General features: G+C 46.9%; 2 long non-coding RNA genes across 2 annotated transcripts; one reads left to right on the forward strand and one right to left on the reverse strand.

Moving 5' to 3' along the window:
* Nucleotides 1-2,785: 2,785 nt before the first annotated feature.
* On the reverse strand, nucleotides 2,786-8,300 carry LOC143821927 (uncharacterized). The gene is made up of 4 exons (XR_013225980.1): nucleotides 8,193-8,300; nucleotides 7,186-7,312; nucleotides 5,460-5,600; nucleotides 2,786-3,133 (listed from the first exon to the last, which is right to left on the reverse strand). It is a non-coding gene; the product is annotated as an uncharacterized LOC143821927 (long non-coding RNA).
* A 4,476-nt stretch (nucleotides 8,301-12,776) lies between these two features.
* On the forward strand, nucleotides 12,777-16,106 carry LOC143822139 (uncharacterized). The gene is made up of 3 exons (XR_013226059.1): nucleotides 12,777-12,923; nucleotides 13,718-13,840; nucleotides 15,826-16,106. It is a non-coding gene; the product is annotated as an uncharacterized LOC143822139 (long non-coding RNA).
* The last annotated feature ends 10,412 nt before the right edge of the window (nucleotides 16,107-26,518 follow it).

A 26,518-nucleotide genomic window follows, 5' to 3' on the forward strand; every position in this document is an offset into this window, starting at 1 on the left:
ATATTATGCATGCCTGCTTATAGTCGAAACTATGTTATTGTAGCCATTATCTCTGGGAGCTGTGAAAGTGTTTTTCTTTGAAGTCGCCTGGTTCTTGTAACCATAACATCTTATCGGAGCCTGAAGACAGCCAAGGACATGTGAAAGTAACACTGTTTTTAATTGTACCTGTCTCTTCTTCTTTCCTCCCCTCCCTTGGGAACTTTCAAGTTTTGGGCGGGAGAACTGTATTGATAAGGAGAGGCAAATCTGTCCTCAGGCAGATTTGACTTCTCTAGTCTAGGTGTATGAAGTACTTCTCAATAAAATCTTTCTTTTTAAAGAAGTTCGTTGTGAGTCCTTGCAACGTCTGACAGTAACTTGAAGTACCACCTTTTCACATACAAAATCTGACCATTCAGATCTGGTTCTATAAGGTTTAGCAGGAGAGGGTTTTTTTTAATGGCAGATGTCTGTTTATGGAATATTGTTCCCAGAGAGCCTTGATTGGGACTGAGATAAATACCAAGAACTAATTTATTTAGCTTGGCAAAGGGTAGAGTCAGTGGATGGAATTTAGCAGCAGAGGGAGATACTGTTTTGTTGGAGAAGATACCCTGGGCATTTACCACCTCGTACAATGTAACTGCTCAGACCTGGATGGTCCTGGCTAGTCTACTGTAATAGGATCTTGGAAGCTAAGCAAGGTTGGCCTTGGTCAGTTCTTTGCCTATCGGGCCTGGCTAGTCCTGGTCCTCATACAGATCTGCACCCAATTCTACGTCTGGGTCAAATGGCCCTGGTAGCAGTGTACTAGGCCTGCGGTCAGAGACTGAATCTGACATGGGTGTAGTGTCCCCTGCTGGCATATCAGGGTGTGGGCATGATAAGGGTTTCCTGCCTTCATCTTGTACAAGCTCCAGTACTACTTAAGTATTTACATTTTTTTTTCATCGAGTCTTGCAAGAATAGGGTTCAGTGTTAGTGTCAGAACTATAGACAAGCCTTTCTCATGGATCCCCTCCAGCCTTTCATCAAAACATTCTCCAGGACCATCTCATCATCAGTTTTCTTCTCCTGTTTTTCCTCCCACCCATGAAGTCCTAAACAAACCTTGTTTTTCCTAGTTCCCATGTAAACCACTTCTTCAGTTTGACATTTTTTTTTGACAAGGCTCAAAAACACAAGATAAATGACATGTGTAAAATTGCTGTGTTCCCCATAGCTAGCCACAACACAACAGACATATCAGTAACAGTGACTGCCAGAACTTACCTTTTGTACCAGGTGTTCACACCTTTGTATTCATCAACAGCTGCCCTACCAAGAAATGAAAATTGTGCAGGGACAGGAGACATCCTGCTATTGGACGGAAGCTTATGAAAAATATTTCTCCCAATTATCTCTACGCAGAAGCTAGCAGCATTGATTTCAATGGGACTTCCTTCTAAGTAGGTATCTGTAGGACTGCAGCCTTAAATGGATTGACATCAACCAGTTATGACTTCAAAGAGTAGCAAGAGGTTGCTAATGGTCTCCTCCAAATCCTCCCCCAGTTTTGCATCACACCCTATGGCAGCTGAATAGCATCAAAATGCATCAAAATATGGCATGTGGAATGGCATGGTGTAGTATTATCTCATCAGCCCTTGGAAGCTAGGCAACGTCAGTACTGGGATGGGAAACCACCAAGGGAGGCTCTGCAAAGGCAGGCAATGAAAAATCACCTCTGTAAGGTGACTGCCATTGGACAGTGTGTGCACACATACTCCAAATGCAGCAGGCTTCCATATTTTGCTTTACCTCAAGACTGCCTGGAGAGAGAAAGCATGTTTGCTCCTCTTCCTGATGGGAACTCACCAATTGCCATGGAGAAAATGGCCAACAAACCCAGTGCCAGAATCTTCTGCATGTCTCTTCTCTCTCATTCAGGAAACAGGCAGCAGTGAGGTAGCCGGTAGCAATGAGGTTGCAGAGATTTGTCACAGGTATAGAGAAACTGAGAGACAGATGGATGGAAAGAGTGTCTACAGCAAGAATGTGGCATCTGGTTCCTGGAGAGCACAAAAAAACTCCCCTCAGATTGTGACTGAACTAATTTCCCATGACAAAGAATGCAATTGTGGAAAGGCAAACCAAGAATGCGGCAGCCCAGATCTCTTACGTCTTTGGCAGGAATATTATGTCCTTCCAGAAAAAGAAAAGAAAAAGTTATTATGAATCCCTATGTGATTGCAACCTTCAGAAGGAAAAGGTTGATGGCATCATGTAATTGTTCTTGAGGCTGGAATCCCCTTTCAGGTCCAATGTATGAACTCACTGGTCTCCAACCCTGAGAACCAATTGCTCATTCATTCATTCATTCATTCATTCATTCATTCATTCATTCATTCATTCAAATGTATAGACTACCCCTCTTGAGCCTGCCATCTTGGGAAGGCAGACAAACATTATGAGAAAATACATAGTAATAAAGCAGGGTATAAGAACCAACTCTTCTTCTTCTGATGCTGTCAGAACCTGGCAACATCATGGGATCTTGACATGTCAGGGTCAATTATTCTCTGATGCCCTCTCCCCGCATCTAGAAGAGCCTTTCCCCCTGGTTTGCCTATGAGCAGAGCAACATTAAACAAGTTGGGACCCAGCTTGCTCATCATTGCTACTAGTATTTTAATACCTCTGTGTTATGTTTGTCAGACATTCAGCTGTCTTGAGACCTCTAAAGGCCAGATATGTGGAGACACTTAAAATAAAATGGATGAATAATTTAAAACAGAGAATTGTTGGAAACAGTCACACGCCATTAACTCTATTACGTTTATTTCCAAATAAACATGCTTACATAAAGGGGCTAGAAAAACCATGCGGAAATCAACATAGCACAAAGTTCAGTGGGAATCAGGAGAGGATCCCCAAGTAGGAATAAAATCTAGAACTGGGTTGGGGGGCAGAAGAAAGAAAACACAAAGTCATTTGGTTCTGCAATCCCAGCCTCATATCAGTCCCAGTGAAAAGTCGTGGGTCCAGGGGTTCCGACTATTGCAGTATTTTCTGTAGTTGCAACACCAGGTAAAATTCCGATAGTTTTGGCTGGCAAGTACGGGAGAGCAGGTCGGCGTGCAGCCCCGCTCAGCCAGAACAACGCTCCCATCTGTGAAGGTAGAAAGAAAGGACACGCAGCAATGGGTTTAAACTGCAAGTACAACGATATAGGCTAGAATCAGGAAAACATTTTTCACAGTCAGAGTAGTTCGGCAGTGGAATAGGCTGCCTAAGGAGGTGGTGAGCGCCCCCTCACTGGAAGTCTTCAAGCAAAGGTTGGATACACACTTTTCTTGGATGCTTTAGGATGCTTTGGGCTGATCCTGCGTTGAGCAGGGGGTTGGACTAGATGGCCTGTATGGCCCCTTCCAACTCTATGGTTCTATGATTCTATGAAAGGGGACATTATGCAGGCACAGAGAAGCTCTCGTCTCCTGGTGTACATTTATTGCTTATAACTAATGTTCTTAAAAATCCCAGAGCACTGCTGGGTTAGATTTTTAGAATGACAAAAAGGTTGTTTGGTCATTGCTTTTTTTTGCATTATCTGAACACCGCCCGTGGCGCCACGGGCGCCACGGACTAAATAAAAGAGTAAGGCGTTCTGGGGCGGGATGTGTCCGGGATGAGGAAGGGTCCGGATTGGACCCTTCCTCATGACAGACAATCGGAGGGAACAATCGGCAGGCGCGAAGCGCCTGCCGATTGCTCCCTCTGATTCCCAGCCCCAGCAACTGCGAGCCGCGCCCAGCGCGGCTTGCAGTTGCTCCTGGCCTGACGCCCGAGGGAACCCACGCAGGCCGCAGCCCCCGCGCACCACCCCCTCGCCCCCAACTTACAATGGTCTCCGCCGTCCTCGCAGCCGCTCCCGGCCAACAAGGTTCCAGGAAGAAACAGTCCACCAGCGGCCCTGCCAGCAAGCGGCCCGATGTGCGGGCGCGGCTCGCGGGCGCGGCCCGGGCGCGGCTCGCGGGCGCGGCCCGCGGGCGCGGCCCGAGCCGGTCCCCAGCAGACTGACGGCGGTCCCCAGCAGACTGACGGCGGTCCCCAAGGTCAGTTTCTAGCGCCCGCTGTATTCGGCATACAGCGGGCTTAATTACTAGTATGCTATAAAATAGCTCTCCCCCCCCCCCAATATACTGAAATCAAATTTCAAATGTGAACACCGCATCATGGTCACAAGATGTCGGGCTGGTGACACTTAAGCTTTGAATGCTGGGAAAATGTGATTTACATGTACTTGGTGAACCTTGGTGAAATATGTCTGGATCCTGTAAAAAAAGGGGGAAACACTGTTGTATAGAGCAAAGTTTGAGTCTAGGGACACTTTAAGACCAACAAAGTTTCATTCTGAGTATAATCCTTAATGTGCATGCACACTTTTTCATATACATCTAGAGATTCTGTTTCAGTGTAGCAGGATATCCAGAATTAAACTTTGTTGATCTTAAAGTTGCCCCTGGACTCAGACTTTTACTGTTTCTGCAGACCAACTCACCTTCCCACCTGAAGTGTGCGTGTGTGTGTGTGCGTATGCTTCCACAAACTGGAAAAACATTTTGAGGAGAGGAAAGGAGTCATGCAGAGGTCCATCAATCCTGGAACGGATGAAGTTTTTTACCATCTGCATAAAAAGCCGACCTCAACATTTCCTAGAAACAATATTCCCTGACATGAAAGCTGTTCCCCAATCCCAAATGTCGATGATTATTTTGATTTAAGTCTATGCTTATTTGGATTAATATTTTGCGTCTCATTTCTCAACCATTGTATGAGCTGCCTTACGGACGTTCTGATTCTTGATTTTATTCTTTATTCTTCCGTTGGTTTCTGTGTGCCAACAAAGGCCTTCCGAATCTGAATCTCTACTGGCTTAAATGGGAAACGGATTTCCCATCTATAGTTGCTTCACACCCACTCATGATACATTTCTGAGAGAGAGGATTCTAAACCACAGAATCCTTCCCGGCCAAATTTCAGGCACCTACAAGGAAGTGCCCCCATTCAGTGGCAACTGAAAATGTAATACATTTCTAGCTTGCATGAATAGTCTTTGTAATGTGTGAATTGGCTCTTGGCAGTCCTAAGGTTGTTGCTTGAATCCTGCCCGGACCTGTATAACCTAGGCAAGCTCAATCCCATCAGATCCCGAAAGCTAAACACAGCTGATTCTAGCTAGGGATCCTGGCTTAAATGGGAGACCACCAAGGGTTTGGAGACTATGAGTTGTGATATGGAGGCAGGCAATGGCAACCCCCCCACAAACCTCCCTTACCTGGCTTCCAGACAATCCTCGCACCTCCTGGCTACCCAAAACATGACATGCAATCAATAACCTGCTTCAGTCTTCCAGGCATTTGCCTGGGGATGCTGTTCCTGCATGGCGACGTGGCTGGAGGGAGACCCCCAAGGAACACCTCTCCTTTCAAACTTACCTTTGATCACAATACGGTTAAAACAAGATTCGTGTATTTTTGCATAACACAGCCTCCAGTTTTCTGTACAGGTGTTATTTGGGCGGAGATTGGAGCAGACAATGCAGACAAAAGGTCTCCTGTTTCGGTGCGTGTGTTCATCTAAGGGGGAAACAAAAGAGGACACGTCTTTCGTTCATTAAACTGCTCCATTCCAGGGTTTCGAGGGGTGTTCTGAAACAGTTTGATAACACACCTGCGCCACCCCATCCTGACAGGGCTTGTCACCCAGCAAGCAGGAGGTACACTGCCTGTCACCTGCTCCTATCGGAGTAAGCCTTCTCCGAAGTTTCACAAACCTCAGGGGCTTGGCTCACATGCAGAATTTGGTAGTGTGGGTCCAGGAGGCAAATGCAAACATCAGCTATGCCCATTTCCTACCCCAGGGGTAGGTTGCCAACCTCCAGGTAGATCCAGGAAATCTGGAAATACCACTGCTCTCCAGACTGTTCCAGATTCGAATGTCATAGAACTTCCAGAAAATATGAAACAGGCTGCTGAACACTGTACTCCTTGTATGGCTTAGGCAGAGAACTAGCCAGGCTAAGAGTTTGTAACACTGCCTCAGCAAAGGCTGGGAAATTTAGAGGCAGTGCCTGCATAGGGCAGAGTTTGAGGAGGATATGGTATCACTTCAGGATGATGCTATATGCCGCATTCCCTAGTTTCTATGGTCTTTACTATAGAGGTGGGAGAGATTCCTAGAATATCACAATGCGGAAGTCATTCTTTTCCTCTCACTTTATTTCTCATGGGTAGGAAACTGGGGCTAGTGTTAACAATCGCTACCCCCAGGCAGGCAAATAGGAGGCCAGGCTCTGCTGGAACAGTGCTCAGATCATCAAACTAATAAATAAAAGCACCCATTAACATGTAACATCCTAACAATGTGTAAAACCAAAATGCTATAATACATTTAGTAGAAGTAAAGTACTGGCCTAATAGAAATAATACTCCAAACTGATTTAAAAATACATCAGATCTGGTACATACATCTCTGGCTGTTAAATGTAAGAACACGTTTGACTTTTAAAAATAATTTCCAAGGCTTGGAGCCAACTGTGATTGGAATCTTTTGGCCAGGGCTATGACCGCCAGGTTTTCCTTTTACGTCTCTCAAATGATGAAATTGTTGCTTTTGTGTACCGAGGATTTTTGCTTGGCATAGTGAACTGAATGTGTCTGTGTAATTACTCAAAAATTACCAAAAATTAAATAATTTGGTTGTCCCCTCCCCCCCAAATGAGGCACATAGCAGTTCCAGTAGGCCAGGGGTAGTCAAACTGCGGCCCTCCAGATGTCCATGGACTACAATTCCCAGGAGCCCCTGCCAGCATTCGCTGGCAGGGGGCTCCTGGGAATTGTAGTTCATGGACATCTGGAGGGCCGCAGTTTGACTACCCCTGCAGTAGGCTGTCTGAGGTCCCATCATCTGGGCATGGAACTGGGGTTCTTGTGGGTGGGCAGGTAGTTGTGAATTGCTGGCATTCTGCAAGGGGTTGGACTAGATGACCCCGGAAGTCCCTTCCAACTCTATGATTCTATGAAATGCCTGCATTGGTGGTGGTAGTAGAGTGTGTGTGTGTGTGTGTGTGAAATAACTCTTTATGGACTCTGGTGTTCACTTTCATTAATGGTCTTTGGGAGAGATTTGGTTGTCTTGTGTTTACTGAAGATGAGGACTTACCGCTGGGCGTTAAGCAGGAGAAGGTTAAAAGACTCACAGCCAGAATCTTGCACATCTGGATTCCGTTCCTTTCAGGATGCGAGGCGGAACAACAAGCATGGGCCAGTGGAGGGGAGAATCCAGAAAGCTGGAGGGAAAGGGGTAGTTGATCATAAACTTGCCACACCAGAAGGAAAGTGGGTTTTCTGGCTTGGAGTTCAGCTTTGTCTACTAGAAGCTCATGCCAATACACTCCATAAACAAAGTGTTCCCTGAAAGGAATGAGGGAACACTGAAAGGCATCCCTGGGCTCAAACTTTATTCTGCTGCACCCAACCAACATAGCTACACACCTGAATCTCTTTTCACCTGAATTTCTCCTTGGATTTGGAGGTCTGAATTATGTGATCCATTACTTGGAACCCTCCCCCCCTTTAATTCTAACTTTTATTTGAGGGAAACAAAAATTGTTTAAAAAACGGATGGCATTTTCTCTGAACATACGGCATTTGTACTGAATTTTACACCCCCTCCACCCTACCAGCTGCATTAAAATGGTTTATATAAATGGTTTATAGAGCTGCAAGACATCTACTGGGTCATCCAGGGGTAGTCAACCTGTGGTCCTCCAGATGTGCATGGACTACAATTCCCACGAGCCCCTGCCAGCAAATGCTGGCAGGGGCTCATGGGAATTGTAGTCCCTGAACATCTGAAGGACCACAGGTTGACTACCCCTGATCTAGACCAACCCATCGCACAACACCGAAAATTCACAGCTCCCCCTCCCTGCCTCTCATTCCCCCAATGCCCCCTCCCCACTGTCCTGAGAAAGGCCAACCAGAAACCCCAGGAACCAAAAACAGGAAACAGTGCAAGCGGAACACATGCAGGAGAAATAAATGAAGGAATCTTTTTGTGTTCTTGATCAGACAGTTCACATGCTGAGAAAATTCGGCCTTCCCAGTGCGACAGCATCACCTGCTGGCACCTTCAAAGTCCTACAAGACCATCGTAGTTCAACAAACCTGGTGGCCCGATTGTAACTTTCATTCACACACAGCAACTGCAGGGTCCCGCTCTGACAACCCACCTTGGGTTTAAACATGTTCCGAAGCACTGCCTTCAGTTTGTGATGAGCCAAGGTTGCCATAGTAACAATGGAGTATATGTATGAAGTAGAATGTTGCAGAACAGGCTGTACCATTTCAGAAGGCAGGTAGCAAATGTTTGAATGCTGCCCCCTATGCAAAAAGACATTCAAAAATCTGAGGCTGACCATCCACCAAGGGTTTCGATCATTGTAATGTATTTTGAGCCAGCCTTCCCTGGAAGATGATTTCGAAACTACATTTAGCAAAAACTATGGCGCCCAGCAAGAGCCTCTTGTGGCGCAGAGTGGTAAGGCAGCAGTCTGAAAGCTCTGCCCATGAGGCTGGGAGTTCGATCCCAGCAGCCGGCTCAAGGTCGACTCAGCCTTCCATCCTTCCGAGGTCGGTAAAATGAGTACCCAGCTTGCTGGGGGGGTAAACGGTAATGACTGGGGAAGGCACTGGCAAACCACCCCGTATTGAGTCTGCCATGAAAACTCTGGAGGGCATCACCCCAAGGGTCAGACATGACTCAGTGCTTGCACAGGGGATACCTTTACCTTTACCTTTATGGCGCCCAGCTGGTCAGAGAGATCCCGTTATCGTGAGCTGCCTCTTGGTTTCTGTGTCCTGTTCAAGGTGCCGAGCTTACCTTTAAAACCCTTCACAATCTTGGAACAGACATACCTGAAGGACTGTCTCTTCTGCTCTGTCGTCTACTGATCCCAACCCCTGTGTCTGTCCCAGTAATGATTTCCCACTAAGGGGTGTTTTTGGAAGTTGTTTGAATGCTAAGGAATGGTCTTCCGGAAGACATTAGATTGATTAGAAGATTCTCTTCTGCAATTTCTCTACCACAATACCAAGATCTTGAGGTTCCCAGTGGAACTGACTGGTAATCAGTACAGGGCAGTCAATGGGAAACATTTCTTTATTCAATGAATAATTAAATTATGGAACTCACTTCTATCAGAGGTGATAATACGCACGAGTACAGATGTCTTTCAAAGGCAGTTAGTCAGCTTCATGGAGGAGACTGGTCCATCAATGGCTACTCACCATAGAGGCTGAGGGGAGCCTTCAACTGCAGAGGCAGAAAACATCTGGATGCCAGTGGTGGTGACAATTTTAATGGCTGTTCTTAGAGAAATTTCTTCTCGCTCTCCTGAAATACTAGAACTCAAGGGCATCCATAGAAGCCAATGGGTAGTAGATTCGGGATGGACTAAAGTAAATACCACTTTACACAATAAGTGAATCTGTGCATGAGAACCTTCATAGGAAGGCGGTATACAAATTAAATTAGAATAATGTGGGGAAAAATTGGACAGTTTCAGATTTGGCCCAAATCGATTCAGGCCAAATCTAATGTGTCCATTTCAGTCAATTCGGGTTCCCCGAATTGATTTGCTGCCTTTAAAGTCAATGGCACTGTTAAAGTCTATGGGGATTGTCCTATTTCCATATTCTGGAATTTGCTCCCAGAAGGTGCAGTAATGGCCACAGGCATAGAAGACTTAAAAGGAATTAGATTCATGGAAGATAAGTCTATCAGAGGCTACTAGCCATGGTGACTGAGGGGAACCTCCACTTTCAGAGGCACTAAGCCTCTGATTCCCAGATTTAGGAGGCAGCATCAAGGGAAGGCCTCAATCTCTTTGCCCTGTTATTGACCATCCAGAGGAACTGGTTGGCCACTGTGTGAGACAGACTGCTGGACTAGATGGTCCATTGGTCTGATCCAGTGAGGCTCTTCTGATGTTCTTATGACGGATTTTATTGTTCTTACCTGCCTAGTGCCTTGGTGTTCCGTTTTCTTGGCAGAAGGAAGGCTGATAAAAGTTTGAAATAAAAAGTAAATTGGTACCATTATAGAGAATGAGCTCCCCATTTTAATTTCATCGTGCTTTCTGGTCAGATTGATCTCTTCTTTAGAACATTAAACACAAGGGCAGGAGAACAGTGCGAGAAACCCAGTTCATGATTAATTTCTGCTCTAATCGTGATCCCATCTACAGGGCCCCTCAGAGGACACGCTTAAAGAACCATAGCAGTTTCCAAATGTTTATATGCATCCTGTTGATAATATGCAAATAATGAGAATCACAGCAATGCAATTAGATCTTTTTTTTAACGAAGCAAATGCTCTATTCCTCTCCCTGCATTCCCGTACTCGTTTAGGGCTTTCTTATAAAGAAACACAACAGAGACAAGTTGTCTCTTTCCACTCGCTTTTTGCCACAGCCCAAATCCCAAAGCTCCCTTATTGTTCTTCAACCAAGCTAATTTCTCCTCTCCGACGCTTTCATCTTCAAAGCCTGAACTGATCTCACGCCCAAATTTCCAGCCACATGCGTTTTGGAAGCCGCCTTCCAAGTGATAACGCCAATGAGGTTTCTATTATCTGCTGTCTGATGGGAGCGCCTAGTAAAAACTTCAGCTTTTATGGCTTCGGGGCAGGGCAGCCGTCTCAATGCAAATATTATTCTGAGAGCTTTCATGTGGCTTTTTAGGCATTAACCGACTTCGGGCCACACAACAGTTGGCTGTTTCCCAGCAAGAGCTTTGTCAGCCACCAGATGGCGCACTCGAACCAGGATTATGGGTGCTTATTTTAGCGGGGGGGGGGGGGGCTAAGTCTGTATAAGGCAGAAAAAGTAAATAAGACCACAGAAGTCTTGTGGCGTCTTAAAGAGCAGTGCATTCTCATTCTTGGTATAAATTAAGGTGACCAGATTTTAACATTGGTAAAGCGGGACACCATTGACAGGGGGGGGGGGTCTTGATTAAAAATTTGGTCTATATGGAGCAACAAAAATTTTCACAGAACGCATAGAACGGGAAAATAGTATTGTAATATATATATATTTTTAATTTCAACATAAGTACAATTTGCCAGGTGCCCCCAGATGTCCCTCCAAAAGTGGGACAATCTTAGAAATGTTTGCATGATCCTTAGTGGTGCTAGCCCCCCAGGTAGCACCTGGAGATCTCTGGGAATTGATCTCCCAATGACAAACTGGGATTGCCAAACTACAATGGCCAGTTTCCCTGGAGAAAATGGCTGCTTCAGATGGTAGACCAGGGTCACCCTCTTTAAAAAAACATACTTATTTTAGTCCTTGCTTTCTAGTCCCCCAGTGGATGTAACAGGGATATTTAAAATCAGATTTTTCATAGGGATCAGTGGTTTGAAGTAGTCAATGGGGAAATGTGTCTTCTTTTTTGCTTTTCAAAATCTGGTCACTCTATGGTAGACTCTATGGCATTATCCTCTGCTGAGGTCACTCCCCTTCCCACCTTCCCCAGATGCCACCCCTAAGCCCTCCCCAGCCCTGAGTGTCAACCTCAGCCCGGGCCCATAAAAGAAGAGGAAGAAGAGCTGGGCTTTCTGTACTCCGTTTTTTACTACCCTGTTTTTTTTACTACAATCACCTGCCCTTCCTCTCTTCACAACAGACACCTGTGAGGTAGGTGAGGCTGAGAAAGCTCTGAGAGAACTGCAACTGACCCAAGGTCACCCAGCTGGTTGCATGTGGACAAGGAACAGGGAAACACACCTGGTTCTCCGGATTAAAGGCCGCCACTCTTATCCACTACACCAAGATGGCGCTCAAAAGATTCTGCTAGAAGAAAACTGAGCTCGTCTTTCAGGTGTGACCAGCCTCAAAAGCATTACAACCAGGCCTTGAACTCAGGAAGCTGCCCTAGAGTGAGCTAGATGCTGTGTGGGACCAGGAAGTCTTGGTAACAGCTTATCATGGGCAGGTGGGGGCACAGCCCACGCTGGAACAGAGATTCCCCCCTCCCCCTCCAGTTCCCTCATTGACCATTTTGGGAGTGGGGAGGAAAATTCCTTTCTGACCTCAAAGTGTCTGTAATAATTGTAGTAACTCGTAATGGTGGTATATCCATATCCATATCCATATCCATATACATACACACATACGTGATGGGCCTGGTAAGGTTTCCCAAAGGTTTCCCACTCATTTGGGAAACCTTTCCAGGCCCGTCAAGAAACCTTGGGGCTTCACGAACCCCTGGTTGAGAAAGCCTGATTTAGACCATTTACAATTGTACCTATTTACAATTAAGTACTGTAAAATAATATCTAAGACAGTGTATGAAATCCCTTTAAAATTATTTGCCTCTGGGGTCATTAGCATACCCTGAATGTCAGGGGTAGTCAAACTGCGGCCCTCCAGATGTCCATGGACTACAATTCCCAGGAGCCCCCTGCCAGCTGGCAGGGGGCTCCTGGGAATTGTAGTCCATGGACATCTGGAGGGCCGCAGTTTGACTACCCCTGATGTAGATCATATGAATCCCAGGCTGAGAGACAGAAAGAGACGAAGCATGTAGAGGTCACGGTGGTGCTCTGATAAAGAACACTCACAGCTACCCACACAGTGTTCTGAAGTACACAGGAGACCTGCCAAATTCACGAAGGAGTCTAAGTGTTCTACTTCCTTACGGACAGCAAGACTCCAGTTAAATGTTAGCTGCACCTACAGAGATAAAACAACCAAGCCGGCATTTCTCAACATTGAGCAGGTGCCTCCTCCAGCACCCAGTCCTCCTCTCCTTGAACACAGCTTTGCAGCATGAAGACCAAAGCGGACAAGTTCCTCATTCTGGGGTTCTCGCTCCTCCTCTGCCTACTAATAGGTAAGTTGCCAATGTCTACAGCATCCTATTGGGCCTATGGGCCCCCTTGGAAGTTTGGGAACCTTGGAAGGGCATCATTACAACATGTCCCCCAGAGGGGATGCAGCCAATTGCCAAAATAACTGTCACGAGGACTGAGGGCAGACACAAAATATCAGCTGGCTCCAGACCAAGCGTCCTCCTGGTTTATAAGAGCCGCTGGTTTATAAGGAGCCCCATTTGGAAACAGTTCGGAAACAATGCTGAGGTTTTAAATTTTGACAGCAAGTCACAGCTGACTTATGACAATCCTACAGGTTGTTAAAGCAAGAGACATCCAGAGATGTCTCTTTAACAACTTGTAGGATTGTCATAAGTACAGTACCTAATTGTAACCCTGGCCTTCACTGGTGGTTTTCCATCCAAGTGCTTGCTAGGGCTAAGCCTGTGTCTGAAGTCTGATAAGTTCAAGCTAGCCAAGTGGTCCAGTTTATAGAATCATTGAGATGGAAGGCACCTCCAGGGTCATCTAGTCCGCCCCCTGCAGAATTCAGGAAACTCACAACTATCTGCCCACAAACAGTGGCCCTAATTCCATGCACAGATGATGCTCTTCCCTCCCCAAAAAAGCCCAAAGTCCCTGGACAATCTGGCCTGGAAGAAATTCACCTCCCAACCCCAAAGTGGTGATCGGCATTTCCCTGGGCATGCAAGAAAAGGCCACAAGGGCCACCACATGTCTCCACACTTTCTGAAGAACTCACAGGTACAGCAAGGAAAGTGCCACTTGGCACCATGTTTCTCTGTGTTTTAAGTAGGTGGATATCGCATTTGCCACAGCTGTTACAGTGTTAAGCGGGATAATACATGTTCCATGAAAGCAAGTTTCTGCAGAGTGGGCCTTCGGGAATCCTGCTACACAAAGAGAATCCTCATAGGTGAGTCCATGGGGCCAGGAACCCAGGTGGCCTGTCAGTTGTCCTAAATGTAGCCAGTATTTTTTCTCCAATAAAACCAGGGCTGATTCTGCACTTACATTGTTTTTTTTCCATCGCGGATCCTGCTGAATTCAGATTGATTTGAACTCGGGTCTTCCTCTATCCTGCCCCCCTTCCCCATTGAAACAGAAAGTGTTCTGCACTCAATTTGGGAAAACTCAGAATAGGGAGGGGAGCCAAGCACAGCAGGAGTCACTTTCTTTCTTTTCTTGAAGGGGGGAGGGGAGGATTGGAGACAGAAGAGGAGGGGGAATAAATCCAAGAGAAAAATCTCTGCTGAGAGAAGTTAGGGCTTCTGGAGTGCAGACACTTTGAGACAAGCCTTGCAACTGGAACCAGAAAGTCTTTGAACTGACACCTTGGCCAGTCAGGGAAGACTGCTTTGCTACAAGGCAAGAAGGAAGTTAATTTGTAAAAAGCAGAAATCTGCACACCTACTGATGCCAGTTTTTCAAATATCGAGGCTTATATCCATTTCTGGATATCGCGGGAAAGGTAGGGTCAACTCCAGATCAATCATGCATGTTACAGAGGGAAAATTTAAAGCACCCAAAATCAAAAAGGGAATCGAATTCAGTGTAGATGGGAGGAATTTATTTGATCTGGGAGTAGGTAAAAAGCCCCATGTAGACTACACCCAGGAATGGCTAATGCCATAGAATCTGCCAACTAAAATGCCCTTTCCTTCAAGGGAACTGATCTCTGTTGTCTACAAATCAGTTGTATTAGTGAAAAGTCTCCCACTACCACCTGGCTGTGGGCCACTCTAGCAGTAAGGACACACATGGGGGTTGAGTCCAAGATATTTATCAGGTATATGGGGAGAAATGTCTCACATAAACAAACATGGACCTGCCTGATACTGTATCAGACTGTTGCCCATCAAGGTCAGAATTGTTTTCTCAGACTAGCCACTGCTCTCCTGGGTCTTAGGCTGAGATCTTTCCTATCATCTACTACTTGATCCTTTCAATGGAAGGTGCCAGGGATTGAACGGGGGACCTTCTGCATGCAAAGCAGAGATTATTCCACTGAACCACAGCCCCTCCCCTCCCCATATAAAGATACACAGAAGCACCAATGAGACTTTTAGGAATTAGAAAGATCATTGCTACAGTCTAGGTAGAAGGGAGGCTGCTCAAAAGAAGGCACATAGCTAGAAGAAGAATCACACAGGTAACAAAATGCTCAGTACATGAGTCTCCCAGGCCACTTTTGCAATCAAGGAGTGGTGTTCAGATAACCAGCAATGGCACTGATCTACCATAGGGGAGAAACCAGTTTCAGTTCCTCCCACCCGATCCAACAGATTATGATCACTAATACAAATATCTGAGATGTTCCTAATTATCTGAGAAAGCTCTTGTAAGATATTTACTCTTAATCATGTAGCTCCATCAGATTCACATGAAGCTGCATTCATGATGGAGCATCAAGCTTCCAATGTAGGGCTGGGAAATTCCTGGGGATTTGAGGGTGGAGCCTCAAAGGGGTCTCAGATGGGTATAATGCCACTGATTCCACTCTCTGAAGCGTTTTTAGTTGTAATTCCAGGACATCTCCAGGCTTCACCTGGAAGCTGGCAACCCTAACATAAGCTTTCCCCCCCTGCAAAATGTAGCAAGTAGAACTAGTATGTGCGGCCGATCATTGGATTTAACTTAACCACTTCCTAAGTGCAATGTAACTACAAATTCATCGACATACATTCGAACATTCATTAATTATGTTCCCCCTGAGATAGGTGGGATGGCTGGGGTCCATGTCTAGTATCCGGGTAGACTGGAGTAAATGTGAGGAGTAATGATAGATAACTAAACCTACACTGAACTTAAGAAGAAGGTTGGGTTGCTGGAGGTGTATGCCAGAGGCCTGGTGTATGCCAGAGGCCTGTCCAATCTCTCTCTCTTTACATCCTTCCTCAGGAGATGCTATTGTCCGGGTACAGCGAGGCTGCACGTTCTTCTGCCACACCAAAGAGAACAAGCTCAGGTTTACTAGGACAGAGATCTTGTGCTGTGGGAAAGACCTGTGTAATACTCATGACATCTGGACCAGTGGATAGCATCTCATCTGGAGCGAGGCAGGATGGGAGAGAACCGCTAAAGTTTGCCACCTGATTTTTCCTCTAAGGGGTCTTTCGGTGTCACTCAACTCAACTTCGTTGGAAAGGCTTACTAAGCATCCCTCCTCCAATTAGTGTAGACCAGGGGTAGTCAAACTGCGGCCCTCCAGATGTCCATGGACTATAATTCCCAGGAGCCCCCTGCCAGCGAACGCTGGCAGGGGGCTCCTGGGAATTGTAGTCCATGGACATCTGGAGGGCCGCAGTTTGACTACCCCTGGTGTAGACGGTGAGGCCATCTTTATTATGTTGTGCCTAAGAGATCTGGAGAAGATCTTGCGACTTGGACAGATGCCAAAGGTTGGGGAAAGGGGGGGGGGTTCACCATTCCTTCCTCCCAAGGACTGTTCTCTGGGTTTGCTCTGTTGGAGAGAATATATTTCGCAATTGTGACTTGTTTTCTGAATACAACCTTTCTCAACTTTTTTTACCATTGAGAACCCCCTGAAACATTCTTCAGGCTTTGAGAAACCCCAGAAGTTGTGCGATGGTGCAGAACATGATTGGGAAGCATAGCTACGTACATGCCCACCCGGGGGCCCTCCCCTTCTCACCCCTCCAGCCCTATCATTGGCCATTCCCACCCATTCAGGAAACCCTTCCAGAGCTGTAAAGAACCCCAGGTAGAAGGATCTGCAGGACTCTACACTGAGCTGAAATGCTGGCAAGAAAACCAGTTAACTCCCTCTCTGCAGATCAGCATTCCTTACTGCCTGCATCTAAACAAAGTCTAAGCCTTGGTAACCTATAGGCCAAGAAGCCAGGCTTTCTCGTGCAGATGGGGGAGCCATAGCCTCAATATTTCATCTGCCCTGCATCTGAACCTCTGACTATGTTTTCCCTTCAGTCTACAAAGCCAGTATCAAAAGTCTGAACCTCTGCCTCTATCGCTTGGTCTGAATTGCACCATCCTGCCTGCATGCCAGCAGGTACAAGCAAAACTAAAATATCTAAGCAAAATATAAAGCTTATATAAAATCAGAAGTCCACTTCCCCCAAAGCCACTGAGATTGAGTAATAATTAGCAAAAAGAATGTCATTAGAAGGGAAGATATTGCGGCTAAAGCTCACTTACTTTGGACACATCATGTGATCAAACTCGCTAGAAAAATCATTAATGCTCGGCATGGTCAGCGGCAAAAGGAAATGTGGTCGGCAAAAGATCCGCTGGCTCAACACGATCAAAGCCGATACAGGGATGACCATGAACCAACTAAAAGAAGCAGTCAGGGACAGAGGTGCATGGTGAAGACTTTCCTATAGAATTGCCGAGGGAATTGCCGAGGGTCGGACACAACCGAATGGATGACATCATCATCATGTTCCTCTTTGGTGGGAAGATCAGCTTAGCTATCTGGTTGGACAATGCCCCTCTCTGTTGGGCAAATATCTGATTCTCTCCCCTTGCTATCCCCTCTCCTACTGTTCATGGAAAAGAATAGAGACAGTGTGTCATTGGAATAACTGTCATATCAGAGGATTTTGGACAGCTCCTGAGTGTTAGAAATAATTCTATTCAGATTTAGAACATTTGCAATATTTAACGTTGGCATGGTCTGGGATGGATCTGGCTTAGTAAAGATGAAGAACCTACAGGATTAGCAAAGCAAAGTTGATGTTAAACCACTATCAACATCTTGCCCATGAAAATCAGTCTAGATATCCTCCCCCGAAACCCTGTGTTACACTAGGTGTAGTCGCATGAGGCAGGATGGTTTTACCATTAAAACCAGCATACGTATGTGAAAAAACTTCCAAACTTCTGGACATAAAATATGCAGACAATTCCAGGTAGGATGGGTCATTAGGACTTCTATGCAACTGAAAATGTTCTGAAAATATAAAAAGAAACACCTTTGTTGTCTGTAGCCCACCCAGGATGGACCGGAGAGCTTTAAAAGAAACAAGCTGTTTCCATCCAGGGCTGGTATGCCACACTATCAATCTAGGGTTCGTGAGCCTACCAGTTTTCCCCCTATTGCTGATGAGGTTTAGATAGGAGATGACTGTCTCTGTTATGCCTTAAGGTTCATAGCACAGAGGTTCAGGCAATCACACTAACCATAGATTCAAGTCCAGGAGCACCTTAGAAACCAGCAAGAGTTTCAGGATATATGTTTCCAAGAGTCAAATTTCCTTTTATCAGACTGTACCAGGGAATGGCTAAACTGTGACTCTCCAGATGTCCATGGACTACAATTCCCATGAGTCCCTGTCAACAGCATGCTGGACTATACCATGATGACAGCCAGAGTGGTGTAGCGGTTAAAAGCGGCGGCCTCTAATCTGGAGAACCGGGTTTGATTCCCCACTCCTCCACATGCAGCCAGCTGGGTGACCTTGGGCCAGTCACAGTTCTCTCAGAGCTCTCTCAGTCCCACCTACCTCTTCAGGGGTCTGCTGTGGGGAGAGGGAGGGTAAGCAACTGTTATCTGCTTTTAGACTTTTTCAGGTAGTAAAAAGTGGAGGGTTTGTACCCCCTGCTCTTCTTCTGAATAGCATTTGAATCAAGCCCGGTTCTTGTTTACGTTTCATGTGAACTACCCTGAGCCTTAGGGGAGGGCGGTATATACATGTAATAAATAAATAGATAAATTCTTCATTGATAACAGGAGCTGAGCCATGACATAAAGCATAATGATGCCCCCCCAACATTCCAAAGGTGAAACCAAGACATAGCAGTAATACTCCCCCAAAATCTGTGCCTCAGCCCAACCATTTATCCTCAGCCGAATGGTACAGAAAGCTCTGGTAATGTTTAGAATGTTGGCCTCTGTTTGCATCCCCACTCCGCCATGAAAGCTTGCTGGCGCAATCACCTGAGCCTACCTCGCAGGGTTGTTGTTGTGAGCATAAAATGCAGAAAAAGGGAATGCTGTAAAGCCACTCTGGGTCCCCATTGGAGGAGAAGAGTGGGGTATAAATGAAATAAGCACATCAACTCATCCTGTTTTGAACAGTATGTTGCTGTCTCCCCAGGGAGGTAATGGCTACTTTCTTCTTCACTCTTACCTGGTCATGACACGCAGCAAGTGTTCCCCAAATGCAGAACCTTTGCCAAGGATGATCCCAAGTTTATGGTTCCCAACTTCCAGGTGGAGCCTGGAGATCTCCTGGAATTAAAGCTAGACTCCAGGTGAACCAGATCATTCCCCCTGGAGAAAATGGTTACTTTGAGGACTAGTCTACACAGCATTGTGCCCCACCGAGGTCCCTGCCCAAACCCCATCCTCTCCAGCCTCCACCCTCAAATGACAAGGAGTTTTCCAGCCGAGAGTTGGCACCTCTGGGATGCATGTCTTTGAACCTCTAGAACAGGGGTAGTCAAACTGCGGCCCTCCAGATGTCCATGGACTACAATTCCCATGAGCCCCTGCCAGCGAATGCTGGCAGGGGCTCATGGGAAATGTAGTCCATGGACATCTGGAGGGCCGCAGTTTGACTACCCCTGCTCTAGAAGGAAGAGACTCTTTTTCACCCCCCAGGCTCCCCCTATACTTCAGGGGAAATTCCATCCCCAGACCAAACACTTGTGTCATGTTTCATCACTCAGGGTTATTTAGCTTTATTTAGATCCATTTGTCAATCAGCAAGGCCCCTGAGAGCCTGGAATGACAGTTCCTGGGACTGCTTGGGGTGCATTCCCCTCTTTGATCTAAATTACAGAGGTCAGGAGATGAGCAGGGTTGGGAGTGGGGGGAAAACAGAATGCCAGTCTCTGTTCTGGCTCTTCAGACTGGTACCTTGCATGCCTCTGTTCTCTGACCTGCTCATCACCTTATTCCTGCTCTTCACCCAGTCAGTGAGCCTCACTTTCGTAGGCCTCCTATCTGCCCAAACTGCCCAGGCAAGTACCAGCTTGGTGTAGTGCTTAGGAGTGCGGACTTCTGATCTGGTTTGATTCCCCATTCCTCCACATGCAGCCAGCTGGGTGACCTTGGGCAAGCCACAGCACTGATAAAGCTGACAGGGCTCTCTCACCCACCTCACAGGGTGTCTGTTGTGGGGAGAGGAAAGGGAAGGCGAATGTAAGCCGCTTTGAGACTCCTTCGGGTAGAGAAAAGCGGCATATATGAACAAACTCTGCTTTTTCAGTAACATCAGGGCTCTCTCAGCCTCACCTCCCTCACAGGGTGTCTGTTGTGGGGAGAGGAAAGGGAAGGCAATTGTAAGCCCCTTTGAGTCTCCTTCGGGTATATAAGAACCAACTCTTCTTTTTCTCCTCCTCCCTCTTCTCCTTCTATAATCACTGCGGAGGAACAGGGGTGACCAAAAGTCTTTGGCTCCCACCAGAGTAGGCAGGCCACAACCCCCTGTGCCTTGATTATCTTTCCAAGCATTCTTCCAGGTAGGGATGCCAATCTCCAGGTGGGACCTGGGGTTCTCCCGGAATTACAGTTCATCTCCAGGTGGCAGAGATCAGTTCCCCTGGGGAAAATGGCAGCCTTGGAGGGTGGCTAGCCAATCAGTCAATGGATCATAGAATCATAGAATCATAGAGTTGGAAGGGGCCATACAGGCCATCTAGTCCAACCCCCTGCTCAACGCAGGATCAGACCTAAGCATCCTAAAGCAGGAGGAAATCATTACCATTTCCATGCTGTAGACACTGGCAACTTACCTATTAGTAGGCAGAGGAGGAGCGAGAACCCCAGAATGAGGAACCTGTCCGCTTTGGTCTTCATGCTGCAAAGCTGTGTTCAAGGAGAGGAGAACTGGGTGCTGGAGGAGGCACCTGCTCAATGTTGGGAAATGCTGGCTTGCTTGTTTTATCTCTGTAGGTGTAGCTAGCATTTAACTGGAGTCTTGCTGTCCATAAGGAAGTAGAACACTTAGACTCCTTCGTGAAGACACTGGGCCTGTAAAAGAAGAGGGAAAGTGGAGCCCAGTGACATCTCGTAATGCCAGCCATCATCCAAACATCTGGGAATGGCCATTTAACCCCCGGGGAGCTCTTGCGGAACCCCAGGATTCCCTGAAACCCTGGTTGGGAATCCCTGAGCTAGAGACTGGCAACCTTATGCAACTTGGACATGGAGTCAGTCATTGGGCAGTTGATTCTCTTCCATCAGATGGTTTCCTTTACTGAGAGAGGCTTTCCAATGAGTAATAGCCTACTTGTAAGTCAAGATCTGCTCAGGAATGAGAGCTTCTAACAACCCCAGAAATTTGGTGTGGCTGGAGAGCTACACGTGGAAGGAAGGAGAAGTCTGTGAAGGTAGACGTTTTGCGGCTTGTCATGGTCAATTAGGGAGTGAGGTGTGTTGGATGAGAAGCTGGCAGGTAGGAAGAACAGGTCTCTTCCCTCTGGCTGTGGCTGAAGGGGCCTTTCTTCTCCCCTTCCTCGTGTTTTCAAAATCAGACCTATGGATTTCAACACAACAGGCATCTCCACAAAACGCATCCCGCTTCCTGTCTGTTGCGAGATCAATCCCAGCTTTATTCCGTAGAGATTTTCCCCTCTTCAGATTGTTTCTCACGCATTCTTTCTGGAGTTAACGGAATAATAAAAGAGCTCGCGAGGAAGGAAGCCATGACCCACCAGAAGAGAAAGGACTATGTTTTGAGATGAAGCCTAAAAGAACCCTGAGGGGTTTGGGCCAGAAAATATGATTCATAGCCTGAAGAACAGGCATGTTTGACAGAGGAAAAATGGGTTATTGCTGTATATAGCTCATTCCAGATTGGGGGGGGTAAAGGGGGAGAGGCAGAGAATTAAAACCACATTTCGTCAAGGTTCAGACACAGAGCGGTACAAAGGAGGGCTCATGAAGCCGGGCCATAAACTCTCCTTCAGAAATGCCAGATTCAAAGCATTTTTAATAAAGGGTTTTGGACCTAGAATTCAGATTTTTAGGAAAGGGAGGGGGCAGCCTGTTGTTTCCAAGAGAAGCAACTATACTAAAATAGGGTTGCCAACCTCCAGACAGGACCTGGGAATGTCCCAGAAACACTAGTGATCTCACTATCTGTTTTATCTGGCCGTAGTGCTGTGTATTACATACATTTGATTTGATTAGAGATCTCAAGAGATCAGTTCCCTGGAGAAAATGGCTGCTGTAGACAGAGAAATCTATGGTATTGTACCCTGATGAGGTCTCTCCCCTACCCAAATGCCACCCTCCCTTAGCCCAATCCCCCCCCCACCCCATCCTCTGGAATTCCCGAGCCCAGAGTTGGCAACGGCAACCAGTGGTGTAAGGGCTAAGGTGGTATATCCCATGCCGCAGTGGAGGGAGGAGGAAAACAAACAAAAAACGAACCCATGAGAGTCCCTGGGGTACTTGAAATGGAGAAAGGTGCATTAATCCACCCTGCAGGCCGATTTCAAGCCCAAATTGTGCTCTTCGGTTTTGTGTTTTGTTTTGTTTGGGTCTCGGATGGGCAGGGAAGGTGTTTGAGACTTTGCCATCGTGCGTTTTCATTTTCTTTCCCCTCTTAGCAGGGGAGGGTGAGCCCTGTAAATGAAAAACAACACTTCACCTCCAAGTGCAATAGACTCGTGGAAATATAAGCTGACCCCGGTTGAGCGGCTGCCAGACTGGCTCTTCCAACCATTCATTTCACACAGCGAGGTGGACTAATAGCCTTTCTTCCCCCCCTCCCCCCAAAATTCCTTTGTACTCTGCTTGCCAAGGCCCAGATGTGGGATGCTGGGAACTGGAACAAAGAAATGGAGATCAAAAAGGTGTCTTTGGTTTCTCTCATGTATTCGCTCTGATAACAGCCATTTTCCTGATTCATCAGTTCTGAGACTAACCGAGGTCTGAATTCTCTCTGGGGGACCGAAGGGTGTGTCTGCATGGATTTCATAAGGGGTACACTCTACGCGTTTGACTTCAAGACCAAAACTGAGGAACAAAGGTTCTGAGGAGAGGATATCGTCCAAGTGGACTCAATCCAACCAAACCAATAATACTTGGAAAGCAGATATGACTTCGCAAACTCACAGAGAGGGAATAGCACATGAATAGCTGAAATGAGACTGGATTCAGTGATATAATACACTGTGCTGGATGGTTGGCTGCAGGCATGCACATATGTGTATCTGTAGCCATATTGAAGGGGAAAGAGGAGGGGAAAGACATGTAATTCACCTGCCCCACTCTTTTCATCCATTCTATGGATGTGTGAAATACTCACATGGGCCATGTGATGGTTATGGCGACCCACCTTGACGACTTTGCTCACATCAGCAGGGGCTTCTATGGCGGCCTGCCTGCAAGACGGCAAACTCAGCAATTGACTGTATGTATGGTTTCTCCATTGTGGCTCCCACCTTAGGGAGTGGACTGGCCAAGGAGGTCAGGAAGGCTTCCACTCTTCTGGCTTTCTGCAAACCACACAGAATGGGATTATTCAAGAGTTTGATTCCCTGCTCCTTCACATGCAGCCAGCTGGGTGACCTTGGGCTAGTCACAGCCCTGCTAGTGAGCCCCACCTCCCTCTCAGGGTGTCTGTTGTGGGGAGAGGAAGGGAAGGTGATTGTATGCCACTTTGAGACTCCTTTGGGCAGCAAAAAGCAGGGTTTAAAAACCAACTCTTCTTCTAGATCAGCCCCAGAGAAGGTCTAATGCATAGGCTTGCCAACTGGCTTGGGAAATTCCTGGAGATGGGGAATGGAGTCAAGCAAGGGTGGGATCGGGGAAGTGAGAGACTTCAGTGGGGTAAAAGGTAAAGGTAAAGGTATCCCCTGTGCAAGCACCGAGTCATGTCTGACCCTTGGGGTGACGCCCTCTAGCGTTTTCTTGGCAGACTCAATACGGGGTGGTTTGCCAGTGCCTTCCCCAGTCATTACCGTTTACCCCCCAGCAAGCTGGGTACTCATTTTACCGACCTCAGAAGGATGGAAGGCTGAGTCAACCTTGAGCCGGCTGCTGGGATCGAACTCCCAGCCTCATGGGCAAAGCTTTCAGACGGCTGCCTTACCACTCTGCGCCACAAGAGGCTCTTTCAGTGGGGTAGAATACCATAAATGCTAGTCTCCAAAGCAGCCATTATCTCTAGGGGAACCCATCTTTGACTTCTGGAGATCAGTTTAATTCTGGGAGATCTCTAGATAGGGCTGCCAGCTCCAGCTTAGGAAACACCTGAAGATTTTGGAAGGCTGAGAAATGCAGGGTTTGGGGAGGGGAAGGACTTCAGTGGGGTGTAATTCCATGGAGTCCACCTTCCATAGCAGCCGTTTTCTTCAGGTGAACTGATACCTGTCACCTGGAGATTAGTTGTTATAGTGTGAGATCTCCAGCCGCCACCTGGAGGTTGGCAACCCTATGCAATGCAATGCAATGCAATGCATCCCATTTCTTGTTTTGCGGTTGAATTTGATGGATCTGGCAATGATGTCATAGCCAGAAGAATAAAGCAAAAGACAGAGGTAAGACTCATGCCTTGACATAGCGTGGGGGTGGGGGGAGATAATTTGACTAACACTGACCAGGCCCGAGTTTCTTTCTTCCCCACGAAAGCACCGGAGGCCCCTCTGAACTCATTCTGTTGAACGGATGCCAAGTCAGAACAGGGTTTGGAGTCTGGTCTCTTTCTCGTCTACGGTTTTGGAATTTTCCAGAAGATTTTCTTCTTCCTCTTTTTTTAAAAAAATAATCACTATATATCTACTCCTCTAATGGAAATGCTTCGGAACCAAGGAAAGAAGCTATTTATTTTGGAAAGGAGTATCCTTTTTTGTCAGCAAGGCCATGAAAAAAAAGGCTAAATATAGTCCTGCACTCCCTGTCTTGGTTAATTTAACTGTTGATGGGGAGAAAATACAAATGCTGCACATTTACTATGGATTCTTCTTTCTTACGCATCCGGGGGCAGCTATTAATCCCAAGCAAGTGTTTATAACTGGATGGGGGTGAGGGGTGAGACCGTTTTAACTTTTGCTCTGTAAATAGAAACAGGTCTCCCAGAAAAAAGACTGTCCACTATTCAAAAATCCTTTGCTGTTGTCTTAGAATGCAGATGGGTCTGCCTATAAGCAAGGTGGTTTCTGCTCCAGGCCTACTAAGTAATTTTGATCATAAGCACATGGATGCTTATGAAAACCTAAGGTCGCAAGGGCAGTTTTAAAAGTGGCATTCCTGCTGGGGTGTGCGTGCGAATGCTGGGTGCCTCTTAGAAATTATGCATATAATCCAAAAAAACAAAGTGATGTTTTAAAAATTCTTCTTTTCTCTCCTATGGCAATCTAGGCAGACAATACATTAACCCACTAAGACCCAGGAGCTGGATCCTGTCCTACTTGTGTACATAGCCAGCCAACAGCAGGGGATGGGGTGGTAAGATTGCCATTTCCTGGTTAGAAACTCTTGGAGAACTGAGGATGGAGCCTAGAGAATACAGGGATGTCGGTGGAGTACAATGCAGCAGAGTCAACGCCCCAAAGTGACCGTTTTCTCCAGGAGAACTGATCTCTGGGCTCTGGAGATGAGCTGTAATTCCAGGGGATCCCAAGGTCCCACCTGGAGGCTGGCATCTCTTTCCCCAAACAAGCTCCAGGGCCTCCTAAAATGTTGCTCTTGAGGATATGGGACCCCCAGAGGCAACCTGAGGGGGTAGCTGTAGGGCTGCAACCTGTGGGGGTGACGTGGTCGTCATTAGCGCATGATCTTTTCAATGGGACATCATGCCCAATTGGACACATTTAACTAGCTGGCAACCCTGATTATTATTAAAGCCACATTTTCTTTCTGTCCCATGGGAATTCTTTCTCCACTGAAATGAGCACTCACACTGTTCAGAGCAGGGGTACTCAAACTGCGGCCCTCCAGATGTCCATGGACTACAATTCCCAGGAGCCCCCTGCCAGCATTCGCTGGCAGGGGGCTCCTGGGAATTGTAGTCCATGGACATCTGGAGGGCCGCAGTTTGACTACCCCTGGTTCAGAGTCTAGCAAAACAGCCCTCGATCTGCTCGGGCCCACTTCTCTGTATGAGGACAACCTTAACGCCACCATGGATTTTTTTTGCAGTGGGAAGGACAGAGGCTGTTTTGTTGGGCTTTGCCACTGGGAGGAGGGCGTGCTTGGAAGGCTCGAAGTGATGGGCTGACCGTGCACGGCCAGGTGTCTGTCCACAGCTGTTAATAGCCTTCATTCCCCGGTGGGCCTTCTCGAGGGCCAGAAGGACTCCCTGCTTGGCTCAGTTTTAAACCAGCCCTCCTGCAACCCCTTTCACCTCTTAAGATTCCTGCCACGGGCTATACATTGTGGAATGAAGCCAGATCCTTTACAAGAGGAAGGAGAGGGCACAGAGGTTGCATTCCAAGGGTGCTGCTAAAGCCTGCAGGTGGACTGTCATGTAACTGACAACTCAGAAATGTGAAGGGGGGAACTGTAGGCCCCGGCCACCCATTTGGACTCCCGTCCATAACAAGTTCCCTAAGCCCCAGAGCATGGTGGTTTGCCATTGGCTCATGTTTGGAGGCGGCATGTGAAACCTGAAAGTGAGAGCCGAGTAAAGTGTTGATCCAGTGTCCAGTGACGTGG

This window comes from Paroedura picta, chromosome 12 (genome assembly GCF_049243985.1).
Source record: "Paroedura picta isolate Pp20150507F chromosome 12, Ppicta_v3.0, whole genome shotgun sequence".
NCBI lineage: Eukaryota > Metazoa > Chordata > Lepidosauria > Squamata > Gekkonidae > Paroedura > Paroedura picta.